The 15,624-nt window shown below is 38.4% G+C and overlaps 1 protein-coding gene across 1 annotated transcript in view; it reads right to left on the reverse strand.

Annotated features, from left to right (window-relative positions):
• The window catches only part of CACUL1 (CDK2 associated cullin domain 1), a 74,799-nt gene that overhangs the window by 32,281 nt on the left and 26,894 nt on the right, over positions 1–15,624 (reverse strand). The window lies entirely within an intron of this gene.

Genomic DNA, 15,624 nt, shown 5'->3' on the forward strand with positions numbered 1-15,624 from the left:
CTTTCTGAATTAACTATCTGTCTAATACCTCAGAAAAACTTATTAACATTATTAAAGGCATTCTTGGTCAACTAAAGAAATTGGGAAAAGAGTTCCACATTATGGGCGAACTGTTCACTATAACTAATGAACAGAATCACATGTAATATCTTTCTCCAAACTGCATCAAAGAACTCTGGAAATATTTCAGCATTCAAATAAATAAATTTTATAAGTATTATATGAAAAAAGAAACTCTGAAGAGTTTTTGCATTAAAATAATTATCTCTTTTCATAAAAGGATATTTAATCTATCCAAAAGTTAAAAGTATGAACACTGATCAAAAGTCATGCTTAACAGCAGACACAATAAATAAAATTTAATTCCTTAGCTATTCTTTTAAAGAATTCCCAAAGCCTCAAAGAAGTGTTAGAAAGTACTTTTTGTACTGAATCAAATGTCAAAACATTCACTTAGCTTTTATACTTCCATATTTCATGTAGTACTTTTTCGAAACCTCTTAAATAACAGACTACAAATTGTAATAGTCTTCTAAAATAAACCCAGTCTCTACAAGAAACCTAGAAAATACCTGCTAGTAAAAAAACTAATCAGATTTTTTTCTCCTTAAAACTTAAGTTCAGTATACTTTGGGCCCCACTGGGGAAACTGCTACCTATTTGATTTATATAATTTCACCATAAGTGTATTTGGATTGGACAGTATGTGAAATTTTTTACCTGTAAAATAAGCAAGCTTCATTTACTTCACTAATTAAGAAAAAGCAAGTCGCCAGAAAAATAACCATTATTCCAAACTTGCTCCAACTATCATAACAGACTTATATATTCCCTGAAATTTGTAATACAGCTGGTAGGAATATTTTAATTTCTTTTTTTTTAAATGAGTAATGCATTCAACTGGTTTTAAACTCAAGGAAATTCAAAAGAGTTTAAAGAATTTACGTTTCACTCCTTCCTTACTGAACAAACCAACACTTAATTCCTTTATAACCTTCCAGAAGAATTTTACTTACATACAAGTAAATAAGAGTCCTATTTATAGCCAGTGGGAACTTGGTATATAACACAGGGAGCTCAACCTGGTGCTCTGTGACAACCTAGAGGGGTGAGAAGGGGTGGGAGCGAGGTTCAAGAGGGAGGGGACACCTGTGTACCTAAGACTGATTCATGCTGATGCAGTAAAGCAATTATCTTCCAATTAAAAATAAATTTTAAAAAATCCCACTTATATTCTTTTTCACATAAATGCTAACTTACAATCATAATGGATCTGCACTTTTCTTAACAATGTATCTTGGAGATTGTTTCCTCCTAGTGGTTCTCAAACATTTGGATGTCAGGAATCCTTTATACTCTTAAAAAGTAATTGAATATTCTAAAAGTATTTATAATGTAGGTTATTCAGTTCAGTTCAGTTGCTCAGTCGTGTCCGACTCTTTGCGACCCCATGAATCGCAGCACGCCAGGCCTCCCTGTCCATCACCAACTCCCGAAATTTACCCAAACTCATGTCCATCGAGTCAGTGATACCATCCAGCCATCTCATCCTCTGTCGTCCCCTTCTCCTCCTGCCCACAATCCCTCCCAGCATCAGACTCTTTTCCAGTGAGTCAACTCGTCGCATGAGGTGGCCAAAGTATTGCAGTTTCAGCTTTAGCATCAGTCCTTCCAATGAACACCCAGGATTGATCTCCTTTAGAATGGACTGGTTGGATCTCCTTGCAGTATAAGGGACTCTCAAGAATCTTCTCCAACATCACAGTTCAAAAGCATCAGTTCTTCGGCGATCAGCTTTCTTCACAGTCCAACTCTCACATCCATACATGACCACGGGAAAAACCATAGCCTTGACTAGACGGACCTTGATTGGCAAAGTAATGTCTCTGCTTTTTAATATGCTATCTAGGTTGGTCATAACTTTCCTTCCAAGGAGTAAGCGCCTTTTAATTTCATGGCTGCAATCAGCATCCACAGTGATTTTGGAGCCCCAAAAAATAAAGCCTGACACTGTTTCCACTGTTTTCCCATCTATTTCCCATGAAGTGATGGGACTAGATGCCATGATCTTAGTTTTCTGAATGTTCAGCTTTAAGCCAACGTTTTCTCTCCTCTTTCACTTTCAAAAGAGGCTTTTTAGTTCCTCTTCACTCTGCCATAAGCGTGATGTCATCTGCATATCTGAGGTTATTGATATTTCTCCCAGCAATCTTGATTCCACCTGTGCTTCTTCCAGCCCAGCGTTCCTCATGATGTACTCTGCATAGAAGTTAAATAAGCAGGGTGACAATATACAACCTTGCCATACTCCTTTTCCTATTTGGAACCAGTCCTTTGTTCCATGTCCAGTTCTAACTGTTGCTTCCTGACCTGCACACAGGTTTCTCAAGAGGCAGGTCAGGTGGTCTGGTATTCCCATCTCTTTCAGAATTTTCCAGTTTGTTGTGATCCACACAGTCAAAGGCTTTGGCATAGTCAATGAAGCAGAAATAGATGTTTTTCTGGAACTCTCTTGCTTTTTCCATGATCCAGAGGATGTTGGCAATTTGATCTCTGGTTCCTCTGCCTTTTCTAAAACCAGCTTGAACATCTGGAAGTTTTGGTTCACGTACTGCTGAAGCCTGGCTTGGAGAATTTTGAGCATGACTAACATAGTTACCTTCAAATAAATAGCTTTCATATGTTATAATGAAACAGGGGGGTAGAAAGGAAGGAAAGGAAGATTCTAATAAACCTAACAAGGCCACTAACACATATGTTTGTTGGAAGTAATACATATTCATTGAAATTTTTAAAAATAAAAAATGCAATTATAGAAAAATAACCACTACCAAGAATGGTTGATAACTACCATCAACATTTTCTTCTGTTCTTCTGCGTGTGTGTTTTTATGGAATGATTTTGTAATCTAGTATTATCATTCAGCTATATATACTCATTAACACCTCCCAGATCAAATATATTTCTACAGTGTAATTATAATGACTGTCTGGCCCCACCAGTGTCTACTTCATCAGTCTCCCTTCACTAGACACGTAAACCAAGCTCTGCTATTTGTATTACCCAGGGATGCATGGTACTCCTACTCCAGACTGGCACTGCAGTGATGCAAATGTGTGTCTTTAGCAACAAGACAATCTCACATTTAAACCAAAAGAGACACCACTCCTAGCTTGAGAGAGTCCAGGTTCGGGAATCACGACACATTTCCCCAGGCCATTGCTCTCCTAAGCACCTGAAGGGTTTATTAATGATGCAAATTCCTTTGCCACACTCCAATCCAAAGTCCAGACTCATTTTTTTTAAAAAAAAAAAAAAAAGAAAAACAAAGTCCAGACTCAGAAACTCTCCAGAAATGTGTATTTTTAATGAGAACTTCAGGGGATTCTTTAGATAGCTGGCCCAGCAGCTGTTAAGCACTTAGAAACCTCTACCTTCAACCACTTCAAAAGAAAGAGAGGTGCTCTATGGGAAGGAAGTCTAAAGGATCCAAGGGAGAGTGGAACAGTAATCACTCACTGACACAAGGCATTTACTGCGTGACACAGGGACACTGCAGCTGCAAACTAAACCGAAACCAGTAAAAACATGGTACACTAACATTTTAACATTAGCATTAAGACTAAAGGTGAATTGTTTTTTCAAATTTAACAGCTTCTTGCTTATTATCAAATTCAGTGATTATGAAGTTTTTAAAGTCTAACAGTGAAGCTCTAACTCCACTTAGAATGCAAAAAACCACCAGAGAACATCAGTCCTGCCTTGATGATAAGAAAAAGCTGGTCAACCTACAAAATCAATTTTCTGAGCTCATCAGAGACCTGACATCACCATATTTTACAACTGCAATGTCCAATCCCTCCTGATTCACACTAAGAACAGTCACAGTGAACTGCTCGCGAATCTGAGGCTTTCTTATCTATTGAAACAATAAAACTCAAATCCAACTCAACTACTAATATGACTGACTCAACTCCTTATACTAAGAGCCCAACAGAAGAGTGGCAGGCCCGTTAGTAAGCATAAATATCATTTATGCCAGTCTCTACCATTGTTTCCATACACACTATCCAGCATTCAATTAGAAACACCCAAAAAAGGCAAGAAAATACACCCACTGTCAAGAGTTAAATGGCCAACAGGCCCAGACAGAGATACACACAAGTTGAAACTATCTTACAGACTTTAAAATAACTACGATTAATATATGTAATGATCTAGTAGAAAAGGTTGGCAACATGCATAAAAAGATGGGGTTTTTAAAGTCAAACAAACATCAAAAATGTTCAAATACTTCCTTCAAAATCTTTTAACATTTATTCCTTACTGTACCAAGCAGGACTTCAGCATTTTGGATGCCATACAAATGGATCTGAATGCTGTCTTAATATTTTCCGAATCAAAAATTCGTTTTTCTCTTTTAAATCTGCCTCTGTATGAATAACTTTAGCAAAAAAGAAGAGCGTGTAATAATATACTTTGTCTCACTAGCTTAATCCATGACTTTCCAGAGCAGTTCCATGCTGCCAACAGCCAGATTTCTTAAGGCTCCAGAAGCAAGGAGAGACTGGCAGAGCTACATAAAAATGGAATTTCTTTCCAAATAGACAAATACATACATCTGGTATTATATTCTTATCCATTCCCATTTCCAATGTGCAGATATTGTTTCCATAGTAAAATATCCAAAAAATGATAAGATATGTACACGGTAAATGAGTCTCGGGAGCTATTAAGAATTATAATATATATATTTCAGTTCAGTTCAGTTCAGATGCTCCTAATATAAATTTTAAATCTCAGTTTTTTAACTGACTGGTGGTAGTTTAGTCAATAAGTCGTGTCTGACTCTTGAGACCCCATGGACTGCAGCCCACCAGGCTACTCTGTCCATGGGATTTCCCAGGTCAGAATACTGGAGTGGGTTGCTCTTTCCTTCTCCAGGGGATCTTCCGAACCCAGGGATCACACCCCGGTCTCCTGTGTTGCAGCTGGATTCTTTACCAACTGTTGTTCCCCAACCAGGGAACAACAAAGAACAGTTACAAAAAGTTCAAGGATTACTTAATAGAGAAAATACCCAAAGAAGTCAGATGGACTCGGATGACTTCTCAATGTCCTATACCCTCAATGTCTTTGAACGCTGAGCAAAAATGGTCTGATCACTTCTCCATATTTGCTTATTTTTTGAAGGAAACTTTTTTCCTTATCTTTTCCAATTTAAGTACATAAATCTGTCTTAAAACAAAAAGATTACTTTAAAAACAGTACAACTCATCAAGGTACTCTGTACACTCTGATAATAAACAACTGCAAATAATTATTATTTAACTCATTTGACTCTCCTGCTCATCACAAATTCCATTTTCCAAGTTAACTCTTTTAACTGGAATAGATGGTTCGAATAATCTTAGCTGTAAGGCAAGCATATGTTTTTTTATCTTTATCAACTAGTAACCACTTTTACTGGATCTCTTTGGGGCCTGGTGGTCCTATTAGGACAAATGAAAAGAAAACACAGACCTGCCTTCAAAGGATGGTGGTAAACATATTAGAACTATGGTCTGAATGCAAGCCTATAGACTGAACAAGGGTTAAGGCGTCTCACTGCCAAATTCCCTGAGATAAGAACAACTTTGCTATAACAACTACTTTAAGTTCTAATTTGTACTTAAAAATACATCTCTAAATAACTTATTCGGAAAGACTTCCTGTGAAGAGTTACTTATCAGTTGGCAATGAGAGTTAACTCACTTGAAATCTATGCAGAAAAGGTAACAGACATTGTTCTTATTATTTAAAAATCTGTTAACCTTCCTACATAGTTATAGAATATATGTATACACTTTTTAGTTCAACAGCTATAGAAATTATAGCCTCCAAAAAATATACAAAATCTCATAGGAAGACATTCATGACAACTAGTTGAATTATGCTGCCATCCACTGGACAAAACACAAATGGCAAAGCAATTCTTGGCTATGATTTTCAAACACAAAGATAATCAGGTTCCATTTGTTAGCAGTTTGAAGAGTAAAGGATGTCAAACCCACACAGTTCAGTTATCCAAATGGTAGCAGGGCAAAACAGAATCTTCTAAATATTGTCAATTCAAGTGCTGATGTTACCCGTCAAAATACAACTCCCCAAACCTCAGTAACTCAACAGAACAGAACTTAGATAAACAAACTGTGGTATAACCATACAATGGAATGCTATCCAGCTAAAAAGAAGAATGAAGCATCACGCTATAATCATGAATAAACCTTGAAAACATGCTACATAGTTATTTAAGACAGATACAGAAGGCCACATATTGACTAATTCCATTTCTACAAAGAATAGGCAAATCCACAGAGACAGAAAGTAAATAATCTAATTTACTGCCAGTGGCTGAGAGGAGTGGAGATGACGGACTGGCTACTAATAAGCGCTGGCTTCTTTCTGGGGTGAATAAAATGTTCTGACATTAGTGGGTATGTTACACCAATTTGCGTCCACACTAAAACTCACTGAGTTGTAAATTTCAAAAAGGTGAATGTCAGGGTATGTGAATTGTATCTCAATAAAAATATAATAGATTTTTTTACCGTGTTTAAAAAAGGAAAAAAACAATGTATGGCAAAACCAACCAATATAATATTGTAAAATAATTAGCCTCCAATAAAAATTAAAAAAAAGTAAAAAAGGAAAAAAAATACATATAGCACACTTTTCTTTCTCCCTGTTTCATGCCCATCTTGAGTATAGCTCCACACTATGCTCACTTAGGGACCCAGGTTATGGGAGGCTTTGCCATCTAGAGCACTGGGCAGAGAAAGGGAAACGTGGAAAATTGCACTACCCATCTTAAAGGCTCCAGATCTTTGCGGGGTGCACACCTCACTGAACACACTTTCTCTTACAATTCACAAGCCAATGCACTTGGCCAAGTCTAACTTCAACAGGATTGAGAAGTACTCTTGACTGGGAACATTTGGTTAACAGCATCAAAGACCAACATATTTGCCTAATGAATTGTTGCTGCTGTTTAGTCAATAAGTTGTATCTGACTCTTGTGCGACCCCATGGACTGTAGCCTGCCAGGCTCTTCTCTCCATGGAATTTTCCAGTCAAGAACACTAAAGTGGGTTGCCATTTCCTTCTCCAGGGGATCTTCTAGACCAGGCATTGAACCCACATCTCCTGCATTGACAGGCAGGTTCTTTACCACTGAGCCACCAAGAAAACCCTACCTAATAAGTACTGAGTTCAAGACCACAATAGGCCAAGGAAAACAAAGTAAAGTTAGGATCCTTGCCCTTAAGAAGCTCTCGGTATTACAAAGGTGACTTCCTGCTGGTAACTAAATACATGCCAAGTGCTAAACTAAGGACTCTAGCAGCAACACAAATTGATAGGGCAGCAAACCCTAACAAGGGAACAAGTAGAATGCCCCCTCTGAAAAGATGGAAAGGAGGAAAGAAACAGTGGCAAAAAGAACTAAGAAAATACACAAACAGAAAAAGACAATCCCCAGCACCACCACCATTTAAATTTTAAAAGCAAAATACTCTTACACTATCTTGCTGAGTTCAGGTGTAAAGAGTCTTGAAATCCTTGTTAAGCACGATGGTCTTTGTTCTTTGGGCAAATGGAGAAGCAAAAGGTTAAGAAAATGAATGGCATGATAAGTCTAAAAAAATAAACAAAATGGATAGAGGGAAGGTGCAAGGTCAAGATATGAACCAGAAATCTTTTTCTGTTGTTTGAGCAAGTATGAATGAGGACCTAAATAAACTAGGGACATGGCAGGGAATAAATCTGAGACAGTTTATAAGGGAGGAAAATCAGCAAGACTTGTGACTCATTTCGAATCTCTATCATGCTATTCATCACACTCCAGTACATCAAAATGACCATCACACTTCTTCCCTGAAGAGTACAAAGAATAAACCCATCTTACTTATCACTGTATCCTTTGCATCCAGCACAACGCCTGGCATATGGACACTAAATGTTAGCTGAGCTAAATATTCAAAAACCACTCTCATCTTCCCTCCCACTCCCACTCCTAACAATTCCCCTGAAGCCAAAATGACCTTCAAATCCTCTCATCCTACCTCTCTTCCAACTGACTGTCTTATCTGTCCGCCTCTTTCATCTGTGCAATGCACCCCAGACATCTCTTTCTCCCTTTTGATTGACAACAGGTTCACAACTTTTCACCCAAGATGCCTGGGACTAGAAGTGTGTTACAATTCAGAGTTTTTCAGATTTAGGCCACCTCATGCGAAGAGTTGACTCACTGGAAATGACTCTGATGCTGGGAGAGATTGGGGGCAAGAGGAGAAGGCGACAGCAGAGAATGAGATGACTGGATGGCATCACCGACTCGATGGAGGTGAGTTTGCGTGAACTCCGGGAGTTGGTGATGGACAGAGAGGCCTGGCGTGCTGTGATTCACGGGGTCGCAAAGAGTCAGACACGACTGAGCAACTGAACTGAACTGAACTGAACTGATGGTACATATACCATATACTCTGTAAAATATCCAGTAGAGAATGGGAGTATCAACCCACTGATATTTCTGGGAGAAAACATATGTAGGTTCCCACTAAGTTCCTTCCTCACATGAGTTTTAACCAAGTTTTACTGCAAATGAGTTTTGGCACCAAACTTACAGGGGGAAAAAAAAATCAATTTTCAAAGCTTTTATTTTGTATTTTGGAATTACAGACAAGGGACTGTGGACCTATATATATTCAGAGATATGCAATTCATATCTCTATTTTCGTTCACTCCTACTGACTCCCCAAGTTTTCACCTAGGGACATTTCCTTCTATCTGAAGAACACTCCACTATTTCCTCAAAAGGAGAAACTACTGGTGATGAATTCTCCCAGTTCTTGTCCAAAAATGTATTTCACTGTTTCGCTCCGTTTCATGATCACCTCATCTCCTAATATAACCAGGTATTTCTGACTTAACATCAGACACTGTTTATCAAAAATTATGCAAACAATTTGATGCCTAGGATAATGATCTTGCTCTAGAGAGAATTTACTTTTGCTTCTGGTAAGCCACTAGAGGAGCGAGCAAATCCAGACCATCTTCATTCCATCAGGAATCAAATGCCAGCGACCATGACAGCTCTAACTGACCATTCTTACTATACCTGGGATGTGATCCTTTAGGCTTGGTGGGACCTGAACCCCAATTTTTATCACCCTACCCCCATAAACCCATCAAAGCTTTATAAAATTTCTCAGCCTATGACACTACTCTTCCCAAATAAACAGGCACCTCTAGTAGAGAAACGGCTCAAATGCTAGTCTCCCCTCTCTAGATTTCCTTCTTTTCCCAGATCTTGGTCCTAAAATTCTTCACTTTTTAATTAGCTCCTTGGACTATTCTTTTTTAAAAAAACATTTTTGTTTTTTGGCCATGCCACAAAGCATGTGGGATCTTAGTTCCCTGACCAGGGATTGAACTCGTGCCCCTGCAGTGGAAGGGTGGAGTCATAACCACTGGGCATCAGGGAAATCCCCATCCCTGGTCCATTTTTAGAACTGCTCTCAACTGTAGGGTTGGTCCAAAATTATCCAGTCTTATCAATCATATGTCTATGGCTGTACCTACCAGAGTACCTTGCACACTTGCATAGGAGAGAGCAAGCCACAGTAGGTTCCCCACTAGGGATCCCTACAACGAACCAACCAGATCAGTTACTTCATACTGGCTGAGAAATCAACAGTGATTAAGAAAAGCAAATGGGAGTCTTTGATGTTTTTGAATAAGAAAGCATGCCCATCAAAAATTAGCATTTTTAGAAGATTCAGTTCAGTTCAGATGCTCAGTCGTGTCCGACACTTGTGACCCCATGGACTGCAGCATGCCAGGTTTCCCTGTCCATCACCAACTCCTGGAGCTTGCTCAAACTCATGTCCATTGAGTCGGTGATGCCATCCAACTGTCTCATCCTCTGTCATCCCCTTCTCCTCCTGCCTTCAATCTTTCCCAGCATCAGCGTCTTTTCAACGAGTCAGTTCTTTGCAGCGGATGGCCAAAGTATTGGAGCTTCAGCTTCAGCATCAAGATTAGTCAGTCAAAAAAACAAAAACAAACTGGAGAAAGGAAGACCAGTTAGGAGAGTCCTGCACTGAGGAGGCGCGAGCCAGCGTGACAAGGAAAAGGATGACACAGTGGGAGGAAAAGGGACAGAAACAGATCAAATTACCCAATTCTGTCAACCTTGACTATCACCTGGAAATAAGAGATAAGGGAGAAAAAAGAAGTCAAAGATGAATATGCAATAACAAGCCAGGGAGTAAAACTGATTTGCGAGAAGAGGAATTTCAATTTATGCATGAATATGAAGTGTTCAAAAGGAGAAATCCAAGTTGAAACGTCTAACAGGCATTTGGAAAAGCTGGTCTGAGCCCTCATCTAAAGTATAACGATTGCTACAAGTTTCAACAGAATTTTCTAAAACTAACCAGAATGAATGTCATTTACTAAACTAATAAACCAATTTTGGTATATCAAAAAATCAGAACTGTAAATTCACATTTTGAGGCTTTGGAGACATGGGAAAAAAAAAACAGATGTTCATTACCACAGTTAAAGAACAGAGGAGTGACGCACAAGTCCAGCAGAACACCTTTAAAATAAAAACATGCAAGATATGCCAAGTTCAAACAATCTAGTAGTTTAAGTAAAAAAAAGTGTAGATACACACGTAAGAAAAATACAAAAGTAAGTAGAATACTAAGCTGGTTTAGCTATGAAAGTGATTTAATAAATTTAACAACAAAAAAGTTTTTAACTTATCAAAGTGGTCAAAAGTCATTGTTTCCAAAATGCAAACAAAAAATACATCTTTTCACGAACAAGCAAGTTAGATTATGCTGTTATATTAAAACATTTAGGTTCAACGAATTAAAAGAATCTTTTAAAATGTCAAAAACCAATATTCTCTAGTTTTTAAGTCAATACCTGGGGAACATGAAACTTTATTTCATACACTCTTCAGTCCCTTCAATGCAATATGGCTTTTGATAGAAATAAATAAATCATTCTGACAATGTAAACTATACACACACCAGTAGTTATTTTAAGATGCTCTTGAAAGATAAGAGGTTGATGCCCTAAAGGTCCAACTCACTGATTAATCCCAACACCAAATTTCTGATTATCAGCCAAATGCAACTCACCCCACACTCCTGTTTTAGCTCATAATAATAGTATTTCATTACTAAACTCAGAGCTGCAAACAAAACATTCCACCCAAATGAAACTCTTTTGGCTCAAGGGACCTGAGCATACACTCATGTTCTGTACCAAATGAAAACTGTCCTTAAGGTCTCTATAAAGTAGCGATTACATCACAATTATGCCACACACCTGCAACACTGAATAAATTAATATACTGGATTAAGTGAAAAATGAATAAATTAATAAAATGCCTACACAACTAGTTAGGACTTCCCAGGTGGCTCAGCGGTAAAGAATCTGCCTGCCAACGCAGGAGACGTGGGTTTGATCTCTGGTCTGGGAAGATCCCCCTGGAGAAGTAAAGGGCAACCCACTCCAGTGTTCTTGCCTGGGAAAGCTCATAGACAGAGGAGCCTGGGAGGCTACAGTCCATGAGGTCACGAAGAGTTGGACACGACTCAAGAGACGGAACAACAACAGGCGTCCAGAGACACAAAGATTAGCGGTCACTAACTATGCTACTCTCCCCACTGGTCAGATCTGATGCTGAGCATTCACTTGACAAACAACTGGTGAGCTGTAACTGTGCCAGGCACTACGGATGAAAAGACAAACAAGACAGAGTCCCTGCCCTCTAAGGAGCAAGGAGCTGTCAGGCGTCCAGACGTGGATGCAGGAACAATACAGAGTTGTTATTGCCAAGATGCTATGAGTACACAAAAGAAAAAGTTTCAGTGGCATTTTGTTTGTCTGAGGGAAATGTGAGAGTGCTAGATTTTACACAGGTGGACACTAATGAGTTTAAGCCTGAGAAAAGAAAGGAGATCAATCCTGGGTGTTCGTTGGAAGGACTGATGCTAAAGCTGAAACTCCAATACTTTGGCCACCTCATGCGACGAGCTGACTCACTGGAAAAGACTGATGCTGGGAAGGATTGGGGGCGGGAGGAGAAGGGGACGACCGAGAATGAGATGGCTGGATGGCATCACCGACTCAATGGACATGAGTTTGAGTGAACTCCGGGAGTCGGTGATACACAGGGAGGCCTGGCATGCTGTGATTCATGGGGTCGCAAAGAGTTGGACACGACTGAGCGAATGAACTGAACTGAACTGAACTGAGCACTGGCCAAGAAGTAAGCAAAGAAAGAATATCTTAGACCTGAGAGGGAAGGAACCAGATATTTCGGTAAAGCCACTTCATTTTAACACTGAGAAAATTTGCAAGATGATATCAGCATGCTTGATCAAGAGGCAAATAGCTGCTGATGGGCAAGAGTTGAGACCAGTGCCCAGGTCCTCATATTTTTATCCACTTCACCCTGCTATTTAATAATGGTTTGACTTAACTATTTTACAACAGAGATCATTTCAAAGTAAGATTTTTCATAGTCCCATGATGCTGAACTCAAAGTAGGATATGTATTGATTCTAAAAATAAACTAAGTTCCCTGGTTTTACATAGCATATTATCTACATATTTATCAATATGGCTTTTAAAATATTCGCTATCACCTAATACTAGCTCACAAGAGCTATCACCCCGTCTACATTTTAATTTTTATAAGAATTATCCCTATATTAATATAAAGCAAAAATTCTTTAGTTACCTAACATGCCATATTAGTAATGGTAGAGAAAACAGGCATTCTGATACACAACAAACCAGTGGGAGCACATAACTTGGCACATCTTTTGTGAACCACAAAATATGCATAAAGTACATGAGATGGCAGGCAGACCTCAGAGGAACTATAGGTTCAGCGGCAGACCACCACAATAAAGCAGTTATCAATAGATCAAGTCACACGTATTTTTAGTTTTCCAGTGTTATAGCCTATTAAGTGTATAATAGCATTATATCTAAAAAAACCCAATCAATGTTCATACTTCAGTTTAAAAAAACCAATCAATGTACATACTTTAGTTTAAAAAAAAATACTTTATTGCTAAAAAATTCTAAACATAATCTGAACCTTCAGCAACCTAAAGTAATCATATCACTGATCACAAATCACCATAACAAATATAATAATAATGAGAAAGCTTGAAATATTGCAACAATTGCCAAAATGTGACACAGAGACACTATGCAAACAGATGTCGAAAAATGACGTCAAAGGACTTGCTCAGCATGCGGTTGCCACACACTTTCAATTTGTAAAAAATGCAGCGCCTGTGAACTGTAATAAATCAAAGCACAATAAAACTGACAAGAGTGATTATTCACTGTAGCACTGTTAGTAATAGCCAAAGACTGGAAGCAACCTAAATATACACTGGTTAAAAAGTGGTTAAATAAACTGAGGTACATCCATAAAGCAAGGGGCAATGATCTATGATAAAGGAGCTCTACACACAGAGATCACTCTCCAAAACCGTGGAAACTCACTCTGTGAACCTCAGTGACTCCCAGGTATTAGTTCCCTGTACACTCCATCCTGGGCAAGTAACAGTTTACCTTTGGGATACGGATAACTGATCAAGCAAATTTATGCCAGAAACTGTAGCCACGTGGTCTTCCAAAACTACCAGTTAGATAGAGCTTGATAATAGTATACTACAAGGCCCTCTACCTTTAAAAATATTTTACAGTAATATTCTAATTGTAAGAATGAAAAGTCTTACAGTGCTTACAAAATGAAGAACCAGAAAAATTTACTCAAGCAGAAACTGCAATACGACAAATAGCTTTGGCAAATCAGAACTCTATCAGTCTAATTAATGACACGTGAAGTCAGAGCATAAGCGTAAAATGTATTATAAAATTTCCAATTCACATTTCAAAGATGACTTTTATAAGTAAGACAAGTAATATATTTTATCCTTATAATTTGAACTGAAAGGCTTGCTTTCTGTTTAGAAGACTATTTAATGTTATTTCAATAATAGCAAAAGAGTATTAATAAAACGATCCTTTTTGAGATAAGTTCTTTGCTGATCTAATGAAATCTCTGGTACATCCTACACCCAGAAGACCACCTAGATTTCAGGTTAAAAACAAGATCAAACTCAGATTTCTGCTAGAAAAATTTTCATTACCCAAGAGATAATAAATATTCAAAACATTCATTCACTGTACATTTTATTCAGTAAGTGATGCCTCGTGTGTATCAGACACTGGGCAAGGTACTAACAGCACAATAATCAAGCAGACAGACCTGCCCCTCTGCTCTCTCAGGACACGGTACTGGGGCAGCGGATGTGGGGAGAGGGAACAGCTAAACTAGAAATTACAGTACACAGTGAACTGACTTGGGGAACAAGGTATCAGAGAATGTTTAGTTCACAATGACTGAAAAAATAAGAGGGAAGAGAAAAAGGAAGAATATTTCAGGCAGTCAACTTAAAGTGGCAAAAGTCAAAATGTGAGAGAGTACCTAAAGTGTTCAAGGAACTGAAATAAGTTCAGGAACAGAAAAGCCATTATTGCTGTTCAGTCGCTAAGTCGTGTATGACTCTTTGCAACCATGTGGACAGCAGCTTGTCAGGCTTCCCTGTCCTTCACAATCTTCCGGAGTTTGCTCAAACTCATGTCCATTGAGTCAGTGACGCTATCCAACCATCTCATTCTAAAAGCCATTAGGCTACAGAAATAAGCAGAAGTCAAGACAATGAAATCCCATTAAGAAGCTTAGATGTTATTCCAACAGGAATATGATTAGCAGAGCTGTATTTTAGAAACAGTCACTCTAAAATGCAAGATTCTAGTTAGAAGTGTTAAAAGTAGAGGCAAAGCACCAACTGAGATGAGCATTTTAGAACACACCTAAAAAGACGTAGGCTAGACTGGATGATGAAAAGTGGACAGAAGCCAAGACAGAAGTAGAACATAAATGGGATTTGGCAATAAATTGGATGTGGGGATTCAGAGAGGGTAGAGTCAAGAATTATTAAGCAAGCCATTCAAAGCTACAATGCACAGGTCTTAGGTTTTACCTGTAATTCATATACTATGCCCAGTACTAAATATATGTGTTAAATGAATAAAGATTTTGTATTTACATGTGTATGCATGGCTGAGTCCCTTCACTGTCCAACTGAAACTATCACAACACTGTTTGCTAATCAGCTAGACCCTGAAACAAAATAAAAAGTTTAAAAAGACAAAAAAGACAGATTTTGTATTTAATGGCAAAAAAGACGAAAAACAATTTATACCAACAATATATAGTTGGCTGTGACAAATACAACTCTGGCTATAGAATTTTTTAAAAAACTACTTTTACTTAGTACAACTGTTTGGGGTAAACAAACACTAAGACCCCTCAGGCCACAAGGGGCGTGAGGAACAGCACCCAAACAGGAGCCCAGCGCTTGCTGGGAACCGGGTATTCAGGACTGCTGAAGCTCGTCCCAACCGTGGGGCGGACCCGGTGATCCACTGCTGAGCGACCTTTCTGCACATCCTGTAATTTCTACACCGCAA

This window comes from Moschus berezovskii, chromosome 12, assembly GCF_049115385.1.
Source record: "Moschus berezovskii isolate FMDL1 chromosome 12, NW_MosBer_1.0, whole genome shotgun sequence".
Classification (NCBI taxonomy): domain Eukaryota; kingdom Metazoa; phylum Chordata; class Mammalia; order Artiodactyla; family Moschidae; genus Moschus; species Moschus berezovskii.